The sequence below is a fragment of the Eschrichtius robustus genome, chromosome 15, assembly GCF_028021215.1.
Source record: "Eschrichtius robustus isolate mEscRob2 chromosome 15, mEscRob2.pri, whole genome shotgun sequence".
NCBI classification, from domain to species: domain Eukaryota; kingdom Metazoa; phylum Chordata; class Mammalia; order Artiodactyla; family Eschrichtiidae; genus Eschrichtius; species Eschrichtius robustus.
In genome coordinates, this window is record NC_090838.1 from 80,790,291 (window position 1) to 80,809,702 (window position 19,412).

Here is a 19,412-nt window from a genome sequence, read left to right on the forward strand (position 1 = left end):
ATTGCTGCGTTGGGTCTTTGTTGCTGCACACGGGCTTTCTCTAGTTGCGGTGAGTGGGGGCTACTCTTCATTGCAGTGTGTGGGCTTCACATCGCGGTGGCTTCTCTTGTTGCAGAGCACAGGCTCTAGGCGCGCAGGCTTCAGTAGTTGTAGCATGCGGGCTTCAGTAGTTGTGGCGCACGAGCTTAGTTGCTCCGCAGCACGTGGGATCTTCCCGGACCAGGGCTCGAACCCATGTCCCCTGCAGTGGCAGGCGGATTCTTAACCACTGCGCCACCAGGGAAGTTGTAGAACAGTTTTTTGTTTTTTTTTTTTTTTAACATCTTTATTGAAAAAATATGGAACGCTTCACGAATTTGCGTGTCATCCTTGCGCAGGGGCCATGCTAATCTTCTCTGTATCGTTCCAATTTTAGTATATGTGCTGCCGAAGCGAGCACTAGAACAGTTTTTTGATCTGTCTCTTGTGTTGACTTTTTAAGAGTAATTCTTAACAAGAATTCTTAATAATTTTTAAGAATAATTCTTAACAAGAATTCTTAATAATTCTTAACAAGCCATTTATTTTGTAGGACCTTGAACATTTTTTTTTTTTATGATGTTTCTTCAAGTAGATTCAGGTTGTTTATTTTGGGTAACAAAACTGCATAATTGATGCAGCATTGATGTCTTTCTCAATGCTTCTAAGAGGTGCCATCTGTTTTTCCCCATTTTGATCACTTGGTTAAAATTTGGTCTATCAGATTTCTCCAAGAGAGTTACTATTTTTTCTCTTTGTAATTAATAAGTGTCTTATGGGGAGATACTTTGAGACTATGTAGATATCCCATTTCTCATCAAACTTTCGCCTGCTGGTTTTAGCATCATCTACTGATGTATCTTGCCAAAAACAGTTATCAGTGTGGTAGTGGCCAGATTGGTGGTCAGATTTTTTTGTTTTATTTATTTATTTATTTATTTATTTTTTGCATTTTTTAGTTGAAGTATAGTTGCTGTACAATATTATGTAAGCTACAGGTGTACAATGTACCAATTCACAATTTTTAAAGGTTATACTCCATTTATAGTTACTATAAAATATTGGCTATATTCCCTGTGTTGTATAATATATCCTTGTAGCTTATTTTATACACAGTATTTTGTACCTCTTAATTCCCTACCCCTATATTGCCCCTCCCCCTTTCCCTTTCCCTGCTGGTAACCACTAGTTTGTTCTCTATATCTGTGAGTTTGCTCTTTTGTTATATTCATTAGTTTGTTGTATGTTTTAGATTCCACATATAAGTGATATCATACAGTATTTGTCTTTCTCTGACTTATTTCATTTAACATAATGCCCTCCAAGTCCATCCATGTTTCTGCAAATGGCAAAATTTTGTTTTTCTTTATGGCTGAATTGTAGTCTCTCTGTGTGTGTGTGTGTGTGTGTGTGTGTGTGTGTGTATGGTGGTCGGATTTTTAAAGTTTGACATTTTAACACAGGAACAATTTCTCAGCTCTGTGAGGTGCTAGATTGTTTCTGTGCTTCTCTATAGCTTATTTGTGAATACTGAATAAGATGAAGGAACAAGATATTTTTGGTCTTTTTTAAAAAATAATAGTTTGTTCTTCATAGTTTTTATGGCAGCATCAATCATAAATCAATGATTCATTAAGAAATTACGGTACATGATTTTGAAATCTTGTGGAATATTGAGGTAGCAGAGTTGACATTCTGTTCTGTGTTCTTCATAGGATGTAAAGAACTTCCTAATTAGGATTTTTAGGTTTTTATCTGATGACTGGAGTTTCTCACAGTCTGTCTGGATTTTGTTAAATGCAACCCCAGGGTTTCTTTAAACATGTTTTTCTGTCCCCTGTAGTTCTTGAAAATCATTAGCTGGATTTAGATTCTTGATCAAGCTTCACGGTTCTCTCTCTCTTCTTTAATTTATTTTATTTTATTTTTAATCTTTTTGGTTCTGTAAATTGACTTTTATAGACTTTATTTTACTTTTTAACTTATTTTTGCAAGACTCATTCATAGATGTTGTCCTTACACTGTGAGACACTTAAGGTCTGGTTGTCTCTCTGTAATATTAATAGCCACTGATGATCATCACCCACATCCATTGCTTCCTGAGCAGTTTCAAAAATGGCGATAGTCTATTTGTAGTGTTACTTCATCTATCAGCTGCAATATTTTTTTTTTAAGATAATAGTCATCTTTTCTTTTTTTAAAAAAAAAATTATTTATTTATTTATTTATTTTTGGCTGTGTTGGGTCTTCGTTTCTGCGCGAGGGCTTTCTCTAGTTGCGGCGAGCGGGGGCCACTCTTCATCTCCGTGCGCGGGCCTCTCACTATCTTGGCCTCTCTTGTTGCGGAGCCCAGGCTCCAGACGCGCAGGCTCAGTAGTTGTGGCTCACGGGCCCAGTTGCTCCGCGGCATGTGGGATCTTCCCAGACCAGGGCTCGAACCCGTGTCCCCTGCATTGGCAGGCAGATTCTCAACCACTGCGCCACCAGGGAAGCCCTAAAACAATCACTTTTTTTGTTCTAAAAGTATGTAATGTTCTCTACTTTTAATGTACTTTTAGTCTTAATAATGTTAATTAATCCTCTTATGTATTTAGTAATTGTAGTTGTATGTTAGAATTGTTTTCTATGAAATTAACATCTTTCATGCTCATATTTTATTCTTTCAATAAAATATATACATATCTGCTTCTGCCAACTGTTAGCATTTCAACGGATAAAGCTCATAAGGAAATTTCCACTCAAATTACCTGTGGAATGCTTTCCTGTTTTTGAAAGGGCATGTTCAGATAGTGACAGCAAGGCCAAACATGCTTCATTTACTTATTTCTCACATTGTGACACTAATTAGATACGTTGGTCACCTCTGTGACCACATGATCATCCATCATGCAGAAGTTCAGACCTTCTGAAGACTGAAGCCACAGCTGAACAACAGATTTGCATTGAATGCTGAGGCCGAGGCCATATTTTTATATTCCTGGGACCTACTTCATGGTTGCAAAGATTAAGTAAAATTGTACAGGGGCACAAAGACCAACGCCTGGTACATAGTAAGGACTTCGTTAAGGTAAACTCATTATCAGCTTTGGTGGTCCTGGGTTTTCAGGCCTCCCTAGCCCCTGGGAAATGTAGTCTCTATATGGTACCATTCCCTGGGCAAGCACTTATGTTCATTTTTGTATTGCTGGTTTTCTAGAATCCATATTCTTAGCAATCCTGGCTGTCATATTTCCCTTTCGATTACCATTGCCCCAGCACAGTGCCTTGTACACAAAATCTGTACTGTGTGGATATTTGTTTAATTGCATTTCTCTCTTTAATATATCATATATAATAAAATAAACAGCAAAAACCTGTCTTCCTCCTGGACATTTTTAGACTAACAAAGGAAATCATTTTTCACTTCTGAGACCTTTCAGGGTGTAATCTTTGATAAGTTGATCTTTGGTGGGTTGATCATTTTAATTTTAATTTTTATCAAGATTTTCTCAGTTAATCCCAGTATTCAGGCTGTACATTCTTTTAAAAAAGAAGCAGATTTCTGTGCTGGAGACAGAGTGCCCACTGGTGTGTAGCTGTGGACAGTCAGTCTTTCATCTGTGATGCTGGGAGTATGTTAGCAGTTGTGGAAGCTATATGTTTTTAGGCCTTTGCCAAGGAAAATACTTTAGAATTACATTAGCAACTCCAAGGTATTTTGGCTGTTCTGAATGGACACATGATAGTTTTCCAATTACATAAACTAGAGCTTTTGTTTTATGCTGAACTTTCTTATAGGCTATGGGAACAATAGTGCCTCTATCAGCATTTCCCAGAGTAACATCCAGGGGATGTTAAGAGGTAGTCCTATTGCTTCATTTCTGCAAGACTTCTGGGGCCTTTAACATGCCAGTGCGCACTGCGAATCTCTTAGAGAAGAGTGTATTACGCAGGATTCCTTGGGCTTATTTGATCAAGGCTTTCTTTGTGTTTGGAATACTACCCTCCACCTGGCATCCCCCACCCCGTGCATAAGTCTCACTGCATACTCCCTGGCTCCCAGCCTTAGATGTGGTCCCTGCTGCAAATGCTCAGCTCCCTGTACTTGACCATGTTTCTTTGCTGGTAAATATGTGGCTTAACAATGACCTGATACACACTTGTCTTCTCTGGAGCCTACCCTCACTGAAGAAGTCAGGGAGTGGGTCCGTTCTGTTCTCTACAGGATTCTCAGCATCAGGCATTTAGAATGGCCCTCCGCAAATATTTGTCGGATGAGTGAAGGGATGTAGACCCCTTTATTTCTGAGTAGCATCTCGCGGAACCAGAGCTCTGCCAAACCCACTTTGGGAACCGTAGCTCAGTCTTCATTTTCAGTGTGAATAACTAGAGTTCTGTAGACCTTCATAATGCTACTGAATGTACGCAGTGCATCCAACTAGCAGGGAACTGTCAATACATTTAAAGAATGAGGCTCACAGATGGCCAACAAACACATGAAAAGTGGCTCAACATCACTAATTATTAGAGAAATGCAAATCAAAACTGCAGTGAGGTATCACCTCACACCAGTCAGAATGGCCATCATCAAAAAATCTACAAACAGTAAATGCTGGAGAGGGTGTGGGGAAAAGGGAACCCTCTTGCACTGTTGATACAGCCACTATGGAGAACAGTGTGGAGATTCCTTAAAAAACTAAAAATAGAACTACCATATGACCCAGCAATCCTGCTCCCGGGCATATACCCAGAGAAAACCATAGTTCGAAAATATACACGCACCCCAATGTTCATTGCAGCACTGTTTACAATAGCCAGCTCATGGAAGCAACCTAAATGTCCATCAACAGAGGAATGGGTAAAGAAGATGTGGTATGTATATACAATGGAATATTACTCAGCCATAAAAAGGAACAAAAATTGGGTCATTTGTAGAGACATGGTTGGACATAGAGACTGTCATACAGAGTGAAGTAAGTCAGAAAGAGAAAAACAAATATCGTATATTAATGCATATATGTGGAATCTGAAAAAATTGGTATAGACGATCTTATTTACAAAGCAGAAATAGAGACATAGACGTAGAGAACAAACGTATGGATACCAAGGGGGAAAGAGAGGGTGGTGGGATGAATTGGGAGATTGGGATTGACATATATACACTATTGATACTATGTATAAAATAGATAACTAATGTGAACCTACTGTATAGCACAGGGAACTCTACTCAGTGCTCTGTGGTGACCTAAATGAGAAGGAAATCCAAAAAAGAGGGGGATATATGTGTATGTGTAGCTGATTCACTTTGCTGTACAGTATAAACTAACACAATATTGTAAAGCAACTATACGCCAATAAAAATAAATAAATAAATATGAGGTTCAGTGCTTGAAATAACTTGACTCAGTGGCACATGGTGAATCAGGTGGGATTGGAACCTTCTTTTCCTGATACCTGTCCCTGGGCCCAGTACCCACAGGCCGCCTGCAGTCCCTTCTCATGTTGTTAGTTACATAAATGGGAACTCGTGTTCAGACTGGTGGGGGAAGGAGAAATCAGATGCCCCTTTGTGTACTCATTAATGCAGGTAGAACAAAAGGCCCAGCTTGGTTTTCAAGTTCAGGTTTGGCTCACATGTGGTCCTCAGTGAAGATTATGATCTTGGATAAATTAAAAAGAAATGTTACAGAAGTCGTGATGAGGTAGAAAGGGAGTTCAGGATTCTCGTTTTTAAACACTGGGGTAAGCAGAGACCCCTCTTTAAAGCAGACATTCACCTCCCCCTCTTCCACTTTACCTCTCTGCCTATCATGATTACTGTTCATTTTCACTTAAATTAGCAAGGCAGGTAGGTGTGGACATGTGGTCTCACATCCGTGTCCTTGAGTTTGTTCACCAAGCCCCTTGCTCTTCTGAACCGGGCAGACAGACGTTTAGTCAAATCCGCTAATGCATCCGGTGAAAAGGGAATTGCACATTTGGCAAAAACGCCTCCTTCCTTGGGCAAGACCCCCAGCAGCCTGCTGCCCCAGGCGGCTCCTTTTCCTCAAGCGCGCTCAAGGCCAGCGTGTGAGGAGGGAGCACACAGGATCCCCCTGTATTCTTCTCCCCCAGGCTGAGCTCCCGAGCACATTCTTGATTGGAGCTGGGAAGTCCTGGGGCCCGGCGAGTTTGCGCACTAAATGGGACTCTGTATGTTTAAGCCAAATTAAGTCTGCGGGCAGTCTTTACAAGCACAGTAACCGTTTTACAGATGTAAAGAAGCTCAAAAGTACTGTGTTTGTAGTCTCAACCCCTGTAAAGTTTCCATGAGCACATTGCAAGGGCTCTGTACACGGAAATTTAGTTCCTCTGTTCTCACCCTGCTTACCTCTTCACTCTGTCAAAGCACGTGTCATATTAATGTGTGTGTGTTTGTGTGTGTGTGTGTGTGTACACATGACTAGTTCTCAACCGGGGGCAGTTTTGTCCCCCAGGGGGCATTTGACAATGTCTGGAGACATTTTTGGTTGTTACGACTTGGTGGGAGAGGGATACTACTAGCATCTCGTGGGTAGAGGCCAAGGATGCTGCTAAATATTTTAAAAGGCAGAAGATAGTCCCTCACAACAAAAAAGTATCTTTCCCCAAATGTTTGTAGTGCTGAGGTTGAAAAACCCTGGTGTACAAACACACATATCATACATGAATAAACCATGTGCATATGTGTTCACATGCATATATGAATATATGCACACATATGTGACTATATGTATACATATATGTGCACGTACATATATGTCTGTACACACACCCATACTTTTTTTTTAAGAAGGGACATTAGAGATACTGGTTGGATTTTAGTTACAGTTGAAGAAACTGGGTCCCGGACAAGCAAAGAGTTCCTCACCTCACAGAGCCAGTGAGAAACATAGCAGGGGAATTCCCTGGCGGTTCAGTGGTTAGGACTCCGTGATTTCACTGCCGTGGGCACAGGTTCCAGCCCTGGTTGAGGAGCTAAGATCCCGCAAGCCACGAGGCTGGGCCAAAAAAAAAAAAAGAGAGAGAGAAACATAGCAGGACTGCTACCTGAATTTCTCTTCTTTCTGAACAGTACTTTTTGCAGAGGTAACAGTCTCCTTCTTTGAGTGTTCTGTGTCCCAGAGGCATATTGTGTACATTAACTCATTTAACCCTCAGAATGACCCTGCAGGTGGGGACTGTGGTTATTCCTGCTTTACTCTGGAGGAAATCAAGCCTCAGAGAGGTCAAGATCCTTGCCTGAGGCCACTCAGCCGTGCAGGGGCAGGGACTGGTATAGAGATCACATTTGCCCGGCTCTTCCCACCCGGCACCACCTCCCACCGGGCCACGCGGAGGCTTGTGTGAGCTTGAGGGACGTGGCCTGAACAGAGGAGATGCTGAACGGGGTGGCCCGTGGGGCTCTGTCCAGCGGTTGTATTCTGAGGCTCCAGTTTGGAAATGGTTCGTAATGCCTGAGTGTTGTCTCTGAGAAGCCCTGAGCTTTGGAACCCACAGAATTTTAGGTCCCACAGCCCTCTGCTGGGTCCGCAGCACTGGGTTGGAGGCCTTTGTGGGGAGAGCAGGAGTGATGGTGGCAAATCGGTCTGCATGGACCCAGGGAGCTGAGTGGGGCAGGACTGGAGAGACCCTGATGGGTTTCCTGCCTTCCCCTCCTTTCTCCCTCCTTCCCTGCTCAAGGGAGGCCTGGGGCTTAGTAGGAGGTGAGGGGCAGTTGGTGGTAATTACTCACCGTTTGCACAGACGGTGGGCAGGGCTTGGTGCCTTCCAGGATAGAGGCTGGGGAGCTCTGTCAGAATGTTGTGTGGAGGACCGAGAGGAAAGCAGGCATTCTGTGGGAAGGAAGAAGGTTCAGAGTCACCTCCTAGGGAGGTCACTTCAGATCCTCAAGTATCCAAAGTATAAACGAGGCACCAGGCGCACTGCCGTTTAAGCTCTGGCTGCGTGGGCAGCGGCTGGAGAGCTGGCGGCCACGGCATCTGCCCAGCGGCCCTCTCAACCTGTCCTCAGGGTCTGAGGAGCTGACCATTGAGCACGCATTTTGCTGCTTTGTCCCCCCTGGCATGGGTGCTCTAGAACGTAGGCAGTCCATTGCCCTCTGTCTGGGACCTCTCTGTCCTTCTGGGTTTGGTGTCTAAGAGACCATCTACAGACTCCATGTGAAGCTGAAACCCATCCAGAGCTCCAGGGTCCAAACTTTCCCGAGGGCTGTCTCAGCACTTTTTAGATGTGTTTTGTTGTGGGAAGATAAGAACCTGTGTAAAAATAACGTCTTCCCAAACCCTGTGCTGAGAGAGGTTTGAGGACAGAGAGAAAGCCCGCATTGCAAGTCCTGAGGAAAAATCATTGCATTTGAATTGCCAAAATCACTATAGGTTAGGCTGGAGTAGTTTGGAGAGATGATAAAGTTTCCTGTCTCCTTTCGGAAAAAAAGCACTCTGGGGTTTTCTGCTCTCGATGTATCTTTCATGCGCATGTCCTTCTTTAATGAAATGTTATTGTGCCTCTCTATAAGTGGATAATTGAGCAGAGCAGCAAGCTAATTTCTCTCTCAGTCAGGCTTGCGGTGAGACTGGTTCTTTGAAGATGGTCCAAAACCAAATAGCCACAGTTCACCTGCCGAAGAGCCTCCTGGCACCGGAACCCCCGCCACGCCTTTCTGTCTCTCCTTGGAAGGTTGTTCTCCACCCCAACAAAGATCTCCGTTATGGAAGGACCTCGCCTTTAAATCTCCATCTCTGGTACAAATTGTCTTCCCTTGGGCGAGTTTCTGTCTCCGAGTTGGCTGTGAGGATGTGGGAACACAATCGGGCTTTGTGGTGGAGGAGGGCTTTGCAGCGCCCTGGAAGGTGGGATTCAGCCTTGTATAAATGAATAGCAGCAGGCTATCTCTTCAGGAAAAGGGGATTCCTGGAACAAGAGAGAGGCTGGTGCCCGAGACCAGAAACTCTTCCTGGTTGTTTCTGTAGCCTCTGCAGCTTCTTCTGGCCTCATGGTCCTTTCGAATGGCCTATAGGCAGCCCTGGAGACTGTTCTCCTGGAGCAGCTCTGATGCCCTGAGCTCCTGGACCAAGCACTGACCCTCAGGACCCTGGTCTGCGCCTCTTTTGTGGTCCAAAGAGACACAGCTTGCCCCTCGTAAGGCTTGGCCCCTGGGGGTTTCTCAGGAAGCAGTGGGCAGATGCCTGCCCCGCTTTGGCTTTTCTTCACTCTTTTTTTTTTTTTAATTAATTAATTAATTTGGCTGCATTGGGTCTTCGTTGCTGTGCCTGAGCTTTCTCTAGTTGCAGTGAGTGGGGGCTACTCTTTGCTGCGGTGCACGGGCTTCTCATTGTGGTGGCTTCTCGTTGCGGAGCGTGGGCTCTAGGTGCACAGCTTCAGTAGTTGTGGCATGTGGGCTCAGTAGTTATTGGCGCACGGGCTTAGTTGCTCCGCGGCATGTGGGATCTTCCCAGACCAGGGCCTGAACCCGTGTCCCCTGCATTGGCAGGCGGATTCTTAACCACTGTGCCACCAGAGAAGTCCTTTTCCTCACTCTTTACGTTGCCGTCATTGTCTGTGTGCAGAGATTCTGCAGTGATGGTCTCTGCACAAAGAACCCTGGAGGCCAAGAAGGGCACAGGTAGCTGCCTGCACTTTGGAGATCTTGTGGGGTATGAAGGGAGTCAGGTTTGGCTGTTCCTACTGCTTTCCACATCAGGGCCTGCCCTCTGACTAGTTTTGGGGCTGGGCCCTTTGCCATCAGAGCAGGGAGAGCCCTGAGGAAATTAAAGATCTTATTCAGGCTTTCCTGGCCCAAAGCCTGTGGAAACCTTGATGAAAGGGATGCTTAGGGAGAAGTGGGACATCTGGCTACTCTCCAAGGCCCCTCACAGCAGGCCTGGGCCTGGACCAGGTATCCTGCTGGCCATGCTGCTCTGGCAGCCTCCTCCTGCCACGTCGGCCAGTTTCCTTCTGCCCCTCGAAGTCCTTCTTTGCTTGCTTTCTCCATCGGCTGCTTAGGGGGGCCAGCTTCCTCCCAGAGCGTCTCTGCTGCTTCCCTGGCATCTCGGCTCAATCCTCCCTAGGTGCTCTGAGTGATGGTCACTTGGTTTCTGGGTTTTGGAGCCTGCCTGCCGTCCCAAGGAGAGCTTTGCTGAGTATCCGCACGTGCCCAGATGGACCCGCGGACACCGCCACACGAGGGAGGAAAGGTGTTACTTGCCATGTCCTATCTCTAGCCAACACTCTTCTCCCCTACCTAGAGTCTGTGTTGTTGATTATTTTCTTTTTCATATTAAAAAATAATAACAGTTCTACATGTTTTAACACATATAGATTCATGTAAATAGACTTGTGTAATTCCACCACTACAGTTCCAAACCCCTAAAAACTCTGTGCCACGACCCCTCTGTTAGTCATGCTCTCTCACCCACCTCTTTCCCCGGCCACCACTGCTCTGTCCTCCGACGTGCTCCCCAAAGATCTGTGGTCCACGTTAACTGCATCGTCCCATAAATTTTACTGGTACCTACTGCCGTAAGATAAAAGCATGAAAATGAAGTCCACTCTTCTGAAAGCCTTCCACCTTCCTTTGCTTTTGCACTTTATCATGACTGTGCTGAGCCCTGACACCTACTGAGCGCTTCTGCAATACGGACAAGTCAGCATTAACCCAGCCCTCTTCCTCCCCACCCTCAGCCGTGCCTGCACATCAGCATTTTTTATCTATCGCATCCCGGTTTTCCTGCTCATCGTAAAAACGCCTCCCTTAGCCCAGTGCTTCAAAATTATGTGTAATAGGAAGAAACAGATGAAGTCTAAGTTTAAAAGAATGCTGTCTGTAACAATAACCCTCAGCTGGAGATTGCCAAGGGAGAAAGAGTTGGAAAAAAGTGCACAGGAAACTCTTGACAGTGGATTTGAGCCCATCTTTTATTTTCGAAGTCTTGGTACATCTTTTTTTTTTTTTTTTAAGTTAAGAGGATTAATTTTATTCCAGAAGATCATTTGTAAGTCATTTGTAGCAAGAACCCACAAATCATTCCTGTTTAATTGGAGTAAGACAGGGTGTGGTTGTCAAGGTCGGGCTGGGCTCCCCAAGCCCGTGTGGAAGAATTAGGGCCACAGATGTGTTCCGTCAGCTCACAGACATATGAATGCCCTTACTGGGCTGGTTTTGGGGAACTTGCCAGTATCCTTCTAGCTAAGGATTTACCAACCACCTTGCCCTCAGAAAAAACTTCTACTTACCCTGCCCGTATCCTTCTGAGTACTGTGACAGCTTTGACTCACAGAGAGGTTTTTCTCATTTAATTAAGTGTTGACTCCAGAGTCTCCAGGATAAGTTGCAGTTGCCCAATTTCCTGGTAAGTTTTCAGATTCTCTGGTGGTTTGGAAGCGTGAATGAGCCCGGGATATTTTTCAGGGTAAATAAAGTCTGTAAAATGTGATCTGGGTGCTTGGTTTTCGGTGCCAGGGCTTGAAGTGATTGGCCCTTGTGAGAGGGGAACAGAGGACAGTCTGAAGACTGTAGTTTTCTTTAAGGTGGGTTCTGAGCTGTGAGCGAGGGGAGATGTGCCCAGGTGCGTGGGGCTGGTTTCCTGAGCTCCAGGCTCTCCCTTTGGCCCAGGCCTTGCCCGCCTACCTCCTGGGATGCCTGCCTCCTGGGATTGGATGGTTGACTGCGCAGAGAGGGGACGACTTCCGTGTGCAGAGAATGAATACACCCCTGTTGTCGTGGTCTTTGTGGGGAGCCAGGTTAACGTGTGAAGCACATGGGACATACAGCAGGTCCCGATTTGTACCCTTGTGCAGATTCAGCCTGTGTGAAAAGGTGAGAACAATGCCCCACACTGTGGGCTGAGGGTCTGTGGTGATTCACTTGGGCAGGGGGGTTGTACTCCGGGTCAGCCCCTTGGCCAGGTTGGTGCCAGGACCCTGGCCTGAGAGCAGGAGCCAGAGCTGGAGGGGTACTGGGCCTGGCCAGGTCCTTACAGGGAGAACTCAGGCTCCTGGGTCAGCCTCCCGGGTGGGAGCCAGGAGAGCAGTCCCGCGTGGGAGACCGAGGCCGAGGGTCTAACTAGGCAGACCCAGCAAGGCAAGCCAGTGGTGGACCACAGGCCTGGGGGGCTGCCCTCACAAACAGGTTTGGAGATCAGAGCCGTGAGTGCCCATAAGATTGAGAATTCCTGGCCCATCAGAATTCCAGGGAACCTGTGGTTGTTTGGAAAGTTCACGTGCTTAACCCCTGTGCCCAGAATCTCTAGGTTATGGGGTCCTGGAACATGTATTATTAAGAGCTCTCTCTTAAATGTTGGTACACAGCTCGTGTTGAGACCCCCTGCCTCGGGCAGCAGTGGGGTCCAGAGGCTGCTCTGTGGGTACAGACGGAAGCCGGGCCCAGATGGACAGTGAGAGAACAACAAAGTGGGGAGTGCCTTACCCAAGCCAGGCCACCCCTTCTTAAATCCCTGATCCACAGAGCAGTGGTCCTCACGTTTTCTTGGTCTCTGCAGATGTATCATCTCCTCTGTTCCTAGCTGAACGGTACGCTTTCAGCCCATCACGGATCAAGCCTTCCCGTGCTCTTTTGTCCTCGTGCAAGACACTCTTGTTTCTCCTTTAAGATCATCTCCGGAGTCACCTTCTGTTGCTTTGGGGGTGGTGTCTTGACCCCCTGCTCCCTGTATGCACCTCAGCTGGGGTACTCCTCACTGTAACAGCTGTCTGCTTGTTTCTGGAATGAGACTGGGGTTCTGGAGGTCTAAGTGTTGGTTTCTGATTCATCTTTGAGTTCCTGGCACGTTAAGAGCTTTGTAACCAAAGCTTATGGAATGAATGTTTTAATGAAATGGCAAAAGGCATTGTAAACTCCCTCCCCTCTTTGCCACCGTCCCCCTGTTCATCAGAATTATTCATCCGCTCACACCCAGCAAAGGCGGCTGTAGCTGGGCCTGAGAAACCAGCCCCGGGCGGCCCCCAGTACGCTCCTGAAAACCACTAAGATAAACACAGAATGCACTCTCGCCGAACTCCAAGAAGGAAAGGCCTTCAAAGGTCATAGAGTCCAGAGGCTCTCAACCCGGGCTGCACATTAGAATCATCTGGGGAGCTTTTAGAAAATGCTTGTGCCCAGCACCCACCCCCAGAGATTTTGGTTCAGCTGGTCTGGGGTGGGACCCATGCTTGGGTGGAATTTTCTTAAAGCTCTACATGGGCTTCTAATGTACAGCCAAGTTTGTGAAACACTGCTCTAGGCCAGAGCTCCTCGCTGAATGTTTGAATGAAAGGATTAAAAAGGTCTCTGAGCGAGTTGATGGCTCCCCAAAAGCCCATAGGCTGCTGGTAAATTCGCCAGCAGTGACCGCTGGATTCCCCAAGCCCCTCCATCATCCAGTCCTGTCATTCTTGATGACAGACTCGGCCTTGATCATTCCTCCTGCCCAGGGACCAGAAGCCAACTCTGAACAGAATCTAATTTCAAACTGATGAGTGGCACGTAAGAAGACCGGGTATGATGGGCTCTGAATTATGGCCTCCCTTTTTCAAGCCATATATTTGACTCTGAATATTAATTTGCTAGGGCTGCTGTCACAAAGTGCCACAAACTGGTTGGCTTAAACAACAGAAATTTATTGTGTCACAGTTCTGGAGACTAGAAGTCTGAAACCAAGGTGTGAGCAAGGTTGGTTCCTTCTGAGGCTGTGAGGGAAGGATCTGTCCCAGGCTTCTCTCCTTGGCTTCTAGATGCTGTCTTCTCCCTGTGTCTCTTCACATCTTCTTCCCTCTGTGTGTGTCTGTGTCTAAATTTCCCTCGTTTAGAAGGATATCAGTCATACTGGATTAGGACCCAGTCCAATGACCTCATGTTAACTTGATTCCCTCTGGGAAGATCCTGTCTCTAAATAAAGTCATATCCTGAGGTTCTGGGAGTTAAGACTTCAACATATCTTTTGGAGGGACATCCCACTCAACCTCTAACTACTGCTCTCCAAGCTTTCCACCTTAGCTGCAGCTTTTAATGGGTAGAGCCAATAGTATAGTTTTTTCTTTACATCTGTTCCCACCCTCAGATTGCTCAGAGCACAAAGCCTAGGACTGGTTGCTTCTCAGCATTCAGCACTAACTTGCCAAGGGACTGACATCTGGTCCCCTGGTTCTGGGTACACTTGGAGGATAAAGGTTTACATTCAGGCTCCTCCAGAGATGGACATATTTCCTGATAGTGGCAGGGGCAGCTGAGAGGCTGGAAGGAGAGGTGAGCTATGAGGGGTGGGCCTCCTTGTCCCAGGTAAAGGCTGGAGTCAGGTGCTGGTGTAAAACATCAGTCTGAGTGGATGCGTGAAAACTCTCTGGATGGAGGGCCTGTGTTGGTGGTGGTACTGCTTTGGAATGTACATACGTTAGCATTGGTGAGTGGTGAGGGAGTGATGAGGGTATAGACAGGAAGCGTGTTTCATGGCTTTGCAGGTCATACATCAGCTGCTCACTCCTGAGGTTCTTTTTTTGGATTTAAAATTTTTTTTAATTTTTAAAAAAATTTTATTGAAGTATAGTTGATTTACAATGTGATTCAGTTATATATATGTGTATATATATTCTTTTTAAAATTCTTTTCCATTATAGGTTATTACAAGATGTTGAATATAGTTTCCTGTGCTGTACAGTAGGTCCTTGTTGTTAATCTGTTTTATATATAGTAGTGTGTATCTGTTCATCCCAAACTCCTAATTTATCCCTCTCCCCACCCCATGCCCATCCAACGTCAATGTCAATGGATATTGACATTGGTACATTACTGTTAACTAGATTACAGACTTTATTCAGTTCTCACCATTTTTAACATACCCTCATGGGGTGTGTGTGTGTGTGTGTGTGTGCGCGCGCGCGCGTGCGTTTGTGCACTTCTATGAAGTTTTATCTCATGTAGAGATTTATGTAACTACCCCAACAATCACGATACAGAACATGTTTTTGAAACCTGGTTGTGAGGCACATAGCATAGTGAATTACTTGTCAGTTGTTCCATTAACCAGAGCACTATCCATCAGCCTCAGGGCTGGAGGTAGTGATTTGACTTGTCCAGAGGCCTTGTAGCACTTGGACTCCAGTGCTAGGTGTGGTCGCCATTTACAAGGTCCATTCTGGCCCTAGAGCCCCACAGCAGGAGTCTTGGCTGGCGAAAGTGCTTGCACTCTGTAGGCACAGCACCCTGTGTCCAGGGCCTGAGATCAGAGTGTTTCTCTGGGCTGGGTAGAGGGAGTAAAGCAAGAGAGAGGCAGGGAATGAGGGCAGCAGCCAACTGCCTGGGGTTCAGGCCTCAGGGGGTGAGGGGCCAGGTAGAGACTAGAGAGATGCCTGGGCAGACACGGTGCGGGTTGTAGGGGAAGGTCATAGCTTGGTGAGCATGGGGGTACCCAGGGGGCATCCTTCCATGAGCCCCTGAACAGACTGTGCTGAGTACTTCCTCTGCTGGGCATGGCTTCTAGATGGAGGATGGGAATGTTAGTTGCTTTGCTGCCATTGCTGTCGTGAGGTCATGGTAGGAGAGAAGATACTTGATAGAAATGCCAGAGCACACTCAAAGGTGGTAACTTCTTCCCCAAGCCAGTCATGTGTTTATTGTATCTTTGGCACTTCCCAGTTACAGGACATCTGATTAAGTGGAACACTCCATTGTCCAACCACGCAGCATAACAGTGCTCACTGTGTCTGGGTGTATGTTTTCAGCTAGCCATTTGGGGATATTGGCGCACATGTGTCTATTTTATTTTTTGTTTGCTGGTTTTTCCAGTTTCTTTGGTTAAGGTTTTCAGCCAAGTACTTAACATTTATAGTCAAGAGATGGCACCCTGCAGACACAACCCCCGCTGGATGATTCCAGCAACATGGGGCTGCCTGGTGGTAAGAGCTAGTGCATGGTGCCAGACCACCTCCTGAGAGCAAGTGCTGGGACACTAGACGGAAGATGCCGAGAAGGAGGGAGAGGGAAGGCTGGTTCAGACAGGCAGTCCCCACGCAGGCCCTGAGGGGGCTCCAGGAACCCAGGTGGAGGTGGGACCAGCACAGTGCCAGGGAACTGGGGGGGGGGGGCCTCGGTGCTGCCAGCCTAAGCCCAGCTGCTGACTGGCAAAGCTGGGGTTTAGACGGAACCCGGGAGCTGCAGCCCCATGCAGGTTGTCAGAGGAAGGCCTCAAATGCACGTGGAAATATAATCTTTGAAACCAAACTCAGGGCAAGAGACCAAGGTTGCTACCATCCCAGGGAGGAAATCTGATTGAGATGATGTCCCGCCTCCATTGCCTTCATTCAACTCACCTGCCCAATATTATCAGTTCCATCTTCCAAAACACCATCATCTTGTACCTTCATTTCTAGGAAAGCAGCAATTGCTCCCTTTCCCTTCCACGTCTGACCTCACCCCATCGTGTCAACCTTACTTCTAACCAGTCCCGTCATTCAACAGTCTCTGAACCCCGCCCCTTCCCCACACTTGGGGTGTCTCTGCTTCCCTTCTAGACTCCATCCCGTAACATTCTGTCCCTTTTCTGACAACACTGGCTTTGATGAGCTGAACTCCAGGTTAGCCCGCTGTCATATTTTCTCCTATGTACCTCACAATCAAACACAATTGGTTTCTGATATAATGGTATTTTTATTGTCAACTTCTGTATGTTACTTATGTCTGTGTGATTAGTGAATAAGACAAAGCATACTGTGTTGTTCCCTAATTGTTGCCATATGTAGGCCTTGTCTCCTAACTAGGGGGAGGGCAGGGAGCCTGTGCTATATATTTTGTCCACCTTGGGCACCCCGTGTGGCCATGTACATGTTCCATCAGTGGTGTGCTGAGTGATGGATACAGCCAGTCCCCATCATGAAGTGCCTGAGAGCTCTGGTCTGGGTCCTTATTCTTCAGGCTTTAACAAAGCAAACTGGGATTTATAACTACTGGCTCCCTGTTTTAGTAGTCATTAGCCTGGAATGCAAGGGGCTGGCAATCAGGATATTTTAAGGAATGGTTAGGTTTTATTTGAGTGTGAGATAGTCAGCTAAACTCCTTTTGAGATAACCGTGAAAGATCAGAATTGGACAAAAGAACAATATTTTCTTGGAGTTAAAAGTTGATGTAGCTGAAACCTGCTTTCTGCAAACTCAAGTCTAGAGCATGACAAGGTAGACTTGAAAGATAAGAATTTCAGAGGGAGGGAGATGAGATCCCAAGGGCCAACAGTTTGCTAACTCTCTGGAATGGCTCCCTCTGCCCAGTGAGTGGCGATGTCCACACCGCCTTCCCTTCGGTGTGGAGAGCTGACTTCGTTCTGCTGCGTCATCTTAGGGTTGGGGCGGAGACCATGTGTTCCCTACGTGGGCTTCATTTTCAGAAGCATCAAGTCTAGCATGTTTAACAAAGTAAGCAATCTCTGACTATAGAATGAAGTCAGTTTGTTGCGGGGGAAGTCATGTATATTTATCAAAAGGATAGGGGAGTTCCCTGATGGTCCAGTGGTTAGGACTCGGCGCTTTCACTGCCGGGGTCCGGGTTCAATCCCTAGTCAGGGAACTAACATCCTGCAAGCCGTGCAGTGCAGCTGGAGAAAGAAAAAAAAAAAAAGGAAATCGAGCCATATAGAAAATTGAGATATTAAAAACTTTGAGGAGCAAATAACCCTGCTCCTGGTTTGGAGTGCTGGTTGTTCCAGCTACCACCAAACTCTGTTCGAAAAACACGCCAGAATTTCCAATTATAGCCAGTAGCTCCTCCTTGGTTACTTTGCCACCACCTTCCTGTTGCTGTTCAGACTTCCCTTATCATGAACGGAGAGAGTTCTCTCTGATTCTTCTCACCTCTCTGTCTGCTAACTGGAGCAGACAGATCTTAGTACTGCACATCTCAAGAAAGAAACATGGCGCCTGGGAAACTCACCCAGCGTGGAGTTTTGAAAATTAGTTTTGCCTGTCTGCCCAGGAAGCCAGCGCACAGTAGGTGTGACGGTCTCGTTCCCTGACGGGACCCTCAACAGGAGGACATGCAGGCAACCTGTGGACAGAGAATTCCCTGGGGTTTTCCTGTCCAAGAGCATTTCAGAAAATGCACACCTTGAAGTTAGTTTTGTTTCCATTTGCCGAAAGAATAGTGAGGCAGTTGGGTTTTCAGACTTTGGGGGGGAAGGATTGTGTCAGAGTGATGTGGGGCAGGGGGTGGGGAGCTGGGATTCTGTTTTAAAATGCATCTGCCTGGACTTTGCCCCTGGATGTTCTGATTCAGATAGGCCGGGACTGGGCATCTGGAGGACTCCTAGGGTGATTGTGACGACAGGGACGCCCGGAAGCCTTGTGGTGTGCGCTCCCGACTCACAGGGCCTGACAGTAGACTTGAATGAGAAGCTGTGTCTCCTTTAGGAACCTTCACTGCTTCTGTCGTGGGTCACTATCAGGAGTTCAGGCCTCACTGTATGAAACTGCCCTTCTTACAGTTCAGAAATAGTTGATGATCAGCAATTCCCTATGACTGGACTGAGAGAAAGGCCACAAAATGAGGCCCACCTGGGCTTGGAGCCGAGCATCTCCCGTCTGCTAGCCTCCAAGCTTTGGCCAAGTCATTTGGCCTTTCCGGGTCTCTGTCTTATCACCTGTAGGATGGGGATTGTAACATCACCTTTGCCAGGTTATTGTAAAGGGTAGAGACCACGCATGCCGAGGGTCTCTGGTACACAGTAGCTCTGTTTTTACCCTCTTGGCATAACTTTCCCCACTTCTTGCTCTGAAACACATCCTTTACTACTGCTTGGGTCCTGGTGGTACCCTGGGGAGACCATTGGTCAGTCTCCACTACTCCCGTGTGTTCTCCTGGACTATCCAACGAGGTGGGTCATGCCATCCCGCAAGGCCTGTTGGAAATGTCTCCTGATGTTGCCTCCAGAAGGCAGATTCCAGTTACGTCTCCACCACAAGTGCCCTTGTGGTGCTTCCTACCCCAAGTCATGCTCAGCTGACTGTCCAGCTTGGTGTACCCAACAGCAGTGTATGACAGGCACCAGGAAATGATGTGGAGGTGATGAGCCGATGTTGAGGTAACAGTGAGGTGATAGTCAGTCCTTCTCTCACTCCAGGTAGAAGCCGGCATTCTTCCTACCTGAGCTGACCTCCCATGACCCCTCTGGCTCCGCCCCCTCACAGACCTTGTGCCATCCATACTTCTCGTTCCCCTCTGGGCTCTCTCTTGTCTCAAGCCCTTTCCACTTGCTCTGTGTACCCTTCACCTAGAATATTCTTCCCTATAACTGCATGGCTCACTCCCCCCCCCCCTTCTTTCGTTTAATTGTCACCTCCTTGGTTTCCTGGCCACCCTGTTTCAAACCGCAGCCCTCTTGCTCTCCCTCCCCAGGTTTATTTCACTCCATGACACTCAC

The 19,412-nt window shown here is 46.8% G+C and overlaps 1 protein-coding gene and 1 non-coding gene across 2 annotated transcripts in view; one reads left to right on the plus strand and one right to left on the minus strand.

Annotated features, from left to right (window-relative positions):
* Positions 1–19,412, plus strand: part of TCF7L1 (transcription factor 7 like 1) — a 158,191-nt gene that overhangs the window by 12,015 nt on the left and 126,764 nt on the right. The gene's annotated exons all lie outside the window — the stretch shown is intronic.
* On the minus strand, positions 333–439 carry LOC137778194 (U6 spliceosomal RNA). The gene has a single exon (XR_011076774.1). It is a non-coding gene; the product is annotated as a U6 spliceosomal RNA (small nuclear RNA).